Genomic DNA, 9,826 nt, shown 5'->3' with positions numbered 1-9,826 from the left:
ATCCTATGCAACTTTCCCCATTAAGTGCAGAAGGGACACCTGGCAGGTTCAGAGAAGCATGTGACTCTTGATCTCAGGGTTGTGAGTTCTAGCCCCCATTGGGTGTAGAGATTACTCAAAAATAAATAAGTAAAATAAAAAATAAAATAAATTCTCTTAAAAACAAGTTTAAGGCATCTGGGCGGCTCAGTCGATTAAGAACCCAACTCTTGATCTCAGCTCAGCTCAGTTCCTGATCTCATGGTCATAAGATTGAGCCCCACATCAGCTCCATGCTGGGCCTGGAGCCTGCTTGGGATTTTTCTCTCTCCCTCTTCTTCTGCTCCTCTCCCTCCTTTCAATAAATAAATAAATAAATAAATAAATAAATAAATAAATATAAAAAACAAGTTTAAAAAGATTACATAAACATGTTTATGAGATTTCTTTCTGTCTTTTCTTTTTAAAGATTGTATTATTTTTTAGGTAATCCCTACACCCAACGTGGGGCTTGAGCTCACAACCTGGAGATCAAGAGTAGCATGCTCCACCAACTGAGCCAGCCAGGCAACCCTATCTATGAGATTTCTTAAGAAAAATATAATTTTGTAATTTGACAAGGTAAGGTGAAAACCTTCTGTCAAAACAAGCTCACTTCAGTGGAGATGGGGCATCTATTAAAAATACTTAAACAAATCACATGATTTATGTGGGAAGTGAGATGATTCACTTTCAAATACCAAATAAAAGCTGTGCTGTCTAGTTAACAGTAGGTTTACTGAAACTATGTATGAAACTATGTATTGAAACTATGTATGAACACTGCCCCCCTCACCCCACCCAGCCCGACAATGGAGTCCCAAACCCTTAGACACTTCACTTCCTGGTTCTTCTCTTATCCATTTTGAGGGCTTATTTTTTTGCGGGCTTTGCAGTAAGCATGTGCCAAAGAACTGAAGTCTCTGCATCACCCCAAGGATTTGTTCCAATCAGACTCCTTTTTGGCTTCACATGGGCATAGGCAACTTCTGGGTGAAGGCTGTAACCTCTGTAGTACTCAGCCAATAAGGGCCCAGGGGAGGGACTTGCATGATAGGAGTTAAGTTGTCTGCTGTAACCACCCGGAGTGTGGCTGTCCATCAGACACCTGCTCTTACAAGAATGTTGATTAAAGCCTCCCTTCACTGTGCTCCTAGTCTCCTTGTCCCTCCTTTGACTGGGGCAGTGAGCTTATTTCTCACAATTTACAATACGTGTCCAGTATTAGTTGACTGACATCCTTCTGATTTGTCTCTATGTATCTTAGAGCTATAAGCAATCTCTTCTTGTTACTCACCTTCCATTGTTGAAGAAAAAAAATCCAACTGAGTAAATTAGAAGATCTCATTGAGATAGGGGAAACTGAAAGGACCCCATGAAAAAACCTGTTTTATTTTTCTCCTTCTCTTGTTTCTATTCTTGCTAGGACCTGCACCTCTACCTTATGCATGCTTTAGTGTATGTCTTCCTGATAAGGGACAAGGAGTTAATGATTTCTTTGGAGTCTTCCAGCAGAGTAGATAACATCTAAGGAGTGACCAGGCAAGAATGAGCAGGTGAGGCCACATGTGTGTATTCTAGACCATTGGCACTGGACATCTGGGTGCCTAAACCCCCTGCCTCCAGGGAATAAGTGACATGATGGATACCTGGCCCCTGTCCTTGTTCTGACCAGTTCCTGGATGCCTGAGAGGGCATGTGCACCAGAGCACAATTGTCAGTAAAAACCTCATACTCCAAACAAAGACAAAACTTTCTCTCCTTTCCTTTCTGAGTGTCCCAGATGCTCTGTCTGTATCTGTCTGCACTCTATGTCTTCAATAAACTCTGCTTTTACTTCCTGCCTGCTCACTCATGTTTGATTTCTTTCTATCCTGTGTGAAGCTGGGGATCCTCTTGGCTGGTCCTGTGGAACCCCTCTGGGTCCTCAAACTTGGCCAGGCTGCATCATAATTGGCTGTATTAATCAATGCATGAATCAGAAAGCATGCTCTCTAGCAAATAGAGGGGAGCTCCTAGGAATTGTACAAAATAGAAGGTTTTTCTAAGAAGGTTGGGACAAGAAGTTATTAGCAAAAGAGAAGAAAGGATTGTTTCAGGCCAGGAAGTCTTTTGTGGGGAGAGGGGCAGAAACACAGGGTTTTCATCCTACAGATTACTGCAGTAGTGATCAGGAGATTTCAGATTGACTGTTTAAAAGTCCTGTTACTGAGATAGAGTGAAACTAATTGAGTCTTTCTTGGCTGTTGTGGAGGGCAAATGACTCTATTTTGGGCCTTTTTTTTTTTTTTTTTTTTTTTTAACACCATCAGTTTAGGGCTGCAACCTGGGGTGGCCAGATTCCTTTGAGGGAACTGAGTTTCCATCACTGGCTCCTTGTCATTAACCTAAAGGAAACCTGAGTGATGGAAAGTGCATGGCTTAAGGCAGAGCTTCCCCATAGGAGGAAAAGAACGCAGAGAACTCCCTTCTGCCTCAACCTGTAACAACATCTCTATGCCACGGGATGCCACTTACTGAGTCAAGCTGTGCTGTCATCTCTGCATTTGGGCAGAAAGTGAAAAATAATGACAATTTTTATAACATTCTGGAAACAGGAAAATTCTGGAACAGTCATCCATTTTGTTTTATGCTCACTTTGGGAAAAATTGTAGAAGAATGAAACTAGAAGTGGGTGAAGTCAAGCCAGTACATCCTAAGTCTTTTGGTTTTTTTTGTTTTGTCTTCTTTTGTTTGTTTGTTTTTGTCTGTAAGATACCTACAGCCATAGGTAGGTATGGCCCAGGTATCCTTCCATTGATTAGAAGAGCATGCATTTTTGTTTTGCCAGAAGTGAGGTATGTTGTTAACGTTGTTAAAAAAGAAAGAAATCCAAAATGGAGTCATTTGTCCCTGACAACAGCAAAGAAAGATCGAATTAGTTTCAATCTGTTCCACGAATGCAGTCTTTTAACAGTCAATCTGAAATGTCCTGATCAGCACTAGTGTGGTAACCTGTATGATAAAAACCCTGCCATTCCCCTCCCTGCTTCCTCAAAAAATGTCCTGGCCTGAAACAATCTTTTCTTTTCTTCTGCTAATAACTTCTTGTCCCACCTCCTTCCTAGGAAAATTTTCCATTTTGTAGAATTCCTAGGAGCTCCCCTCCACTTACTAGATAGGATGCTTTCTCATGCATTGATTAATAAAGCCAACCAGATATTCAGATTTACTTGGTTGAATTTTGTCTTATAACACCACTCTAAAATGAAACAAAGAACAAGAACTTCAAGGAGAACAGGTCCCCACCCTGGTAATCGCATACATTTGAAAGAGCTTGTGGGGAGCTGCCACCACTGAGGCAAAATTTCATACTCAGCTCTCAGGCTGTTGTCCTGAGTAGGGAAAATAAACAAAGTGCTCAGCAATAAGAGAAAGAATAAATAAGTGATGACACCAATTGAGGATGGAAAACAATGCTGCCACTAATAAAATACACCCCAGGAGAAAGCTTATGGAAATGGGGAAACATTCCCTTTATATTGTTAAGGGGAAACAAAAAAAGCACAACATAAAATACTATGTATCCTATGACATATTTTAGTTTTAAATATAACCAGAAAAAATACTGATTGGAAATTTATAAAGATGAAGAGTGTTTATCTTTGGTTTATGAGATTACAGATAGACTGTTACTTTCTTTCTTTTCTTTTCTTTTCTTTTTTTTTTTTTTTTGATTTGTAGTTTTCTTTCTGGTTTTATAACATTTCTGTATTGAATATGTGTTACTTCCCTAGTAAGGAAAAAAAATGAAGGTGTTAGTTAAAATATTGGCTCCTTAAATCAGACATTCTGAGGTTCTTTACAGACTCACCAAAATCCTCTTCTTGCTATGGTGGGGACTGCACACTCACTCAGACTTTTGGACCTCCTCCTCCAGGTGGGTGATACTTATACAGGAAGAATGTTTGGAATTCTAGAGTTGCTCAGAGAATTTTTGACTGCTTTTTATGAGGCCAATCCACTTCTTTCTCCTCAAGAACACTTCAAAAAAAATGGTTTCACCCTCTGGCTAACTGCAATTTTCTCTTTGTTGTCTTTCAGAAGGCTGATTGGTAACACACATCATCCAGGGAACCTATGTTTTGATACAAGGGAACCTATATTTTGATACAAGAATATTTTTCTCTAAGATGAATCATGATTGACTTCTTCTTTGATCTCCTACCCTTCTTTCTTACGAAGGCAAAGTTTGGTGTCAAGAAGAACATATGAACTTAGTATGAGGAAAGGTAGGATATCACAAAAGCCCTGACTAAAAAATTGAATGTTTGACATACAGCATTGTGTAAATTTAAGATGTACAATGTGCTAACTTGATATATTTATATATTGTGATACGATTGCCTTTATAGCTATATTTAGCACCTTTAACACATTATATAATTGTCCTTTCCCTTTAGTATTTGGGATAATTACATTTTAGTCTCTTAGCAATTTTGATAATTGTAGTACAACATTATTATCGTATTCACTATACTGTGCATTAGATCTCTATGACTTATTTACTACTCATTTCAAGTTTGTACCCTTAAGCAACATCAGTCTTATTCCCTCACCCCCTGTCCCCTGGTAACCACCATTTTACTCTCTGGTTTTTACAAGTTTGAATTTTTTAGATTCCACTTATAAGTGATATCATACAATACTTGTCTTTTTCTGTCTGACTTATCTCACTTAGCATAATGTGCTCAAGTTCCATACATTTTGTCACAAACGTCAGAATATTCTCCTTTCTCATGGCTGAATAACCCATTGTGTGGATTATTTTTTTTTTTAAGTTTACTTATTTATTTTGAGACAGAGAGAGTGCAAGTAGGGGTGGGGCAGAGAGAGAGAGAGAGAGAGAGAGAGAGAATAAGAGAGAGAGAATCCCAAGAAGGCTCCACACTGTCAGTGTAGAGCCCAATGTGGGGCTCAGATCCATGAACCATGAAATCATGACCTGAGCCAAAGTTAGATGCTTAACTGACTGAGCCACCCAGGTGCCCCGGATTATTATTATTTTTTAATCCATTTACCCATATATGGGCATTTAATCTGCTTCCATATCTGTTTTTTCCTTTAAACATTTTTTTTTTTAATTTTAGAGAGAGAAAGTATGTGTGCAAGAGGAGGAGAGGGGCGGGGGGGGGGGAGAGAGAGAGAAAGAGAGAGAGAGAGAGAGAGAGAGAGAGAGAGAGAGAGAGAGAGAGAATATCTTAAGCAGGCTACTCTATCAGTGTGGAGCCTGACTCAGGGCTTGATTGTACAACCATGATATCATGACCTGAGCCAAAATCAAGAGTTGGATGCCCAACCCACCGAGCCACCCAGGTACCCCAAGGCTGCTTCCATATCTTAAAGCCCTGATATTTTTAAGCTGAGGGAAAGGCAAAGAACTCCAACCTGCATCGGCCTTGCCTGACAAGAGGTGCTCTTGTGCGTTATGGAAAGGAAGGCAGGCCTTCTCTGCTCATTTGCTACACAGAGAACACTGTTAGCAAGGTAATCTTCAGAAGAGGGAGGATACCATGTGTACACGTGTGAGTGCATGTGTATGTATCTGTCACGCAGGCGGTGTGTGACATGGTGGTGACTGTGTGTCCCTCTCCTATAGATGTGTCAGCATGAGAAACCCAAGAGTTAGGAAGAGGTAGAGATGCTTTCTGCTGGGAGCAAGGGAGAGGGGGTTCGCTGTCCTTGTCTGACTTCTTCACTTTGTTGGTCCTAGACATTCCAGGCTAGCCCACAGGGACGCAGTGCCCTCCTGTGGTTGGCATGGTTCTTCTTAACTTTCCCCAGGTCTCACTTCCCTTCCTAAGTTACTCCTGAATCTGGCTTCCAGTTGCCAGGGTCCAGCTACCTCAGCTCTCCCTCTGTCCTCAGCTCCGTCCCTCTGCCCTTTCTTACTCCATCCTTCCTCACTGCAAGCTCATTTAAAGTCACTTTCATCTGCTCCTTTATAGCCCTCTCTGACTCCTCGCTGGGGATTCATAGGTTTTGGAAATGATACGATTGTTCCTTTTTCTGATCCTGATGTTCTCTCTAGGGAGCCATCCTCGAGCTTTATTCCAGCTCTTGATACGATATGGTTCCAGCTAAAGATGGTTCCTGTCCTGGTTAGTAGGTCTTGGGAAAGGAAAGGCGATGGTCGTGGGAAGGAAAGAGAGTGCTGATGGCTGAAAGCACAGGTGGCTGAAAGGGAATGTAAGGGCTCCTGGGCTGGGAGGAGGCAAAACGTGCATGACTCACCCTTGCTTGAGATCTCCCAACCTCTGCTCATTTCCCTCAGATGCTGATAGCATCAGTGACCCAGAAACATATGAGGAGCCCAGGGTCCCATGTCCTCAAGTCTCCTTTCTGTAGTCCTGCAAATCCTTTCCACCTGAAGTAGCTACCATCCATACAATTGTGTCCATACAACCCTCTTGTTGAAAGCAGCATACAAGTCGATGATGTGTTGGATGTCTTCTGTTTGAAGGAAGGAAGGCAGATAGATTGGCCTAAAGGCACAGCTGAAATTTATTTTTTTTGCCTCCATTTCAGCAATATCAGTGGTTTTTACAGTCTAGATTTTTACACAATTTATGTTCCTCTGACAGTAATGGATATCCAATTAGCTAATCTTTCTTGGATTGTTGTAAGCTATTACTTTTTATTTATATTATTTTATTTTTAATTTTTTTTTTAAGTAGGCTTTACACCCAGTGTGGAGTGCATTGTGGGGCTTGAAGTCACAGCCCTGAGATCAAGACCTGAGCTGAGATTAAGAGTTGAATGCTAAATGACTGAGCCATCCAGGTACCCTGTAAGTTATTCGTTTTTAAAAATTAATTTCTGTTTGAAGATATTTTGCAAGGTGATCGTGATTAGTGTTGTCAATACCATTCTTAAAGCAATACTTTAAGAAATGAGTTGTGAGTTTTACAATGTTGTAACATTGAAATGGGGTTGCATATGTTAAATTAAGATGATCACACTGTTATGGATTACTTTCATTTTATTATATGAAGTTCTGCAACTTCTATTGTGATTTTTCCCACTTCTTACAGCAATATCTGGATAGATAGAGCCTTGTAAAGAATTAGTAAGAAGAGTCACACTACATATGTACAAACTTAAAAGAGTAAAGAAATTGTTGAATATTGCAAAACGTTCCTCAGTTGCCATGTACAACCATTGGGGGAAATTGTGCTAATTTGTGAGTACCTTCAGAACTGTGCCTTGGAACATGAAGCAAAAGAAGGAAAGAGATGCTTGGCACCAAGATACATCACAATATAAAAATGTGCTTCATTCATGCCACCTGAAGGGAAGAATTTGACAAGTCAGTGTTTTCTTTTACTGACATGCTTCTGCTGCTCAGATTCTTCCAGAACTTGGAAGCAGTGTTTGTCTCCTATTCTGGGAGAGGCACAATCTGTAAGCAGTGTCATTACTCAGACATAGCCCTGTTTTAAGGATCTTGGACAAGAGAAGTGTAGAGGTTAAGGGTTATTGGTCACATTGGGCCTCAAGCCACAGAAGCACCTCTGTGTTCTGTAATAAATTTATTATTTTATATAAAATAATAGTGTTAGTTACCCGTGGGCCTTTCTTAAATGTGAGGCCCAGGGAAGGGTCTTGGCCCAAGGGTAGTTCTGGCTGTATCTTCAGCACTGAGGCAAAGTCAAGTACAAAGTAATAGGTGATTCCTAATAATTCCTGATCAAATAATTTTTCAGTGAATGGGATGAGCGCCTGAAAGAGATGTGTTGCTGGCCTTCTGGATGCCCTATAGTTAATGAATTTTAAGAAGAATTTCTTTAGAGTACAGATAAGGGAGAGAAGGCCTTTGGGGCAGGAGGAGTTTAGAATTGCTGGCCATAAAGAGATTAGTTTAGAAATGTTCTCCAAACAAAATACAGATAAACTCTTGAGCTGGCTTTGTATGGACAAGTGAGGAGAGCAGTTTCTCTTTGAGTCATGAGGGCCCTAAGTTCAGATGGAAAGAACCTGCTTCTTCCAAGATCAAGGGATAAATGGCCCTGGCCTAAAATGGGGACTGGGAGTACAGGACTTTGAAATAAACTGGAGCAGGCTCCAAAGTCTGAAGAGTGGGTGAGATTGGGCCAAACCATTTGTCTGGCATGAGATAGTAGCTATAAATCTTCCCTAACACTATCTAGTATGTACTGTGGAAAGTCATTGTTACCCTGGTAAAATAATATTTGTTCATTATGTAAATGTCAATGAGAGGAAACAGAGGGAGGTCCATATGAGGGAGGTATAAGGATAGACTAAAATCTCGGGCTACACTTTTTGAAGAAAAAGAGTTTGTATTTCAAATTTGTATCATAACAACTTAACCAACTGATCACACAGCTGGCTAAAAAGTTCTCAGTGTGGACTTGTCCTTGAGCTATGCTCTGTCAATACCACCTGTAGCCCACTTCTGCTTTCCCTCTCCATTTAGAGGTTTAAGGGGAGAAGTTCTAGAGAACAGACTTGGCAGGTTTTTGTTTGTTTTGTTTTTGCTTTTTTGTTTTTATTTTTTTAATGCTTATTTATTTTTGAGGGAGAGAGAGAGAGAAAGAGAGAGAGAGAGAGAGATAGAGAGAATCCGAAGCAGGCTCCAAGCTCTGAGCTGTCAGCACAGAACCTGATGTGGGGCTTGAACTCGTGAACGTGAGGACATGACCTGAGCCCAAGTCAGAAGTCCAATGAACTGAGCCACCCAGGCACCCCCAGACTTGGCAAGTTTTAAAGGATAGGAAAGAAGGACCATTTTCATATACTTGCATTTTCCCAGAAGTTTTAGCAATCTGCTGAAAACTGTGAGACTATATTTCTTTTTTTTTTTTTAAGTTTATTTATTAATTTTTGAGAGATCACAAGCAGGGGAGGGGCAGAGACAGAGGGGGACAGGGGATCCGAAGTGGGATTCGTGCTGACAGCAGAGAGCCTGATGTGGGGCTCTAACCCATGAACTGTGAGATCATGACCTGAACTAAAGTTGGGCGCCTAACTGACTGAGCCACCCAGGAGATTATTTCTTACCTGAAGCTCATCCTGAGAAAAGAGTCCATAATGCAGAGAATCCTAACTGCCCTAGGCCTTGTAGCAAACTTAGTTTGTAAGCTGCCTTCTGGGGCACACGGATACGGATCTACATAGTTTAGGAAAAGTCCTCCATTTAAGGTTGGGCCTGTGGCTTCTTGCGTAGGGAGAGAAAGAAATTGAGCTATAGTCTTGGCAAACTTTGAGAAAAGGATTACTGGGATATAAAGAGACAATTCACAATAGAGGATTATGATTAGTAAAGTGAACGTTGGAGAAGATATCTAACCTCACTAGTAAAGAAAGACATGTCAAAATATTAGGACACAGTGGGGTGCCTGGGTGGCTCAATTGGTTGAGCATCTGGCTTTGGCTCAGGTTGTGATCTCACAGTTTGAATTCGAGCCCCTGCTTCAGGTTTGCTGCTGTCAGCACAGAGGCCACTTCAGATCCTCTGTCCCCTACCACACCTCCCTGCTTTCTCTGTCCCTCCCCTACTTGTGCTCTTTCAAAAATAGATAAACATTAAAAAAACACATTAAGACACAGTTTCTCCTAATAAAATAGGTTGCAGTGAAATCTATACTCTGTGCATAGCAGATGGTATTGTAAATAGGTGCAAATGTTTTGGAGGGCAGTTTGCAATATGTTTGAAGCCAAAAAGATGTCCTTTGATCCACTGATCCCAAACTGGTTATACTGTAAACATTTATAGAGTCCCTTCCATATGACAGATAACATTCCGGGC

General features: G+C 40.8%; 1 long non-coding RNA gene across 1 annotated transcript; it reads left to right on the top strand.

Annotated features, from left to right (window-relative positions):
- The first annotated feature begins 560 nt into the window (after positions 1–560).
- On the top strand, positions 561–6,767 carry LOC102953138. The gene is made up of 4 exons (XR_446215.3): positions 561–600; positions 1,445–1,574; positions 4,102–4,289; positions 6,735–6,767. It is a non-coding gene; the product is annotated as an uncharacterized LOC102953138 (long non-coding RNA).
- Positions 6,768–9,826: the final 3,059 nt, after the last annotated feature.

Source organism: Panthera tigris, chromosome B3, assembly GCF_018350195.1.
Source record: "Panthera tigris isolate Pti1 chromosome B3, P.tigris_Pti1_mat1.1, whole genome shotgun sequence".
NCBI lineage: Eukaryota > Metazoa > Chordata > Mammalia > Carnivora > Felidae > Panthera > Panthera tigris.
This window is presented reverse-complemented; position numbering and strand designations above follow the sequence as displayed.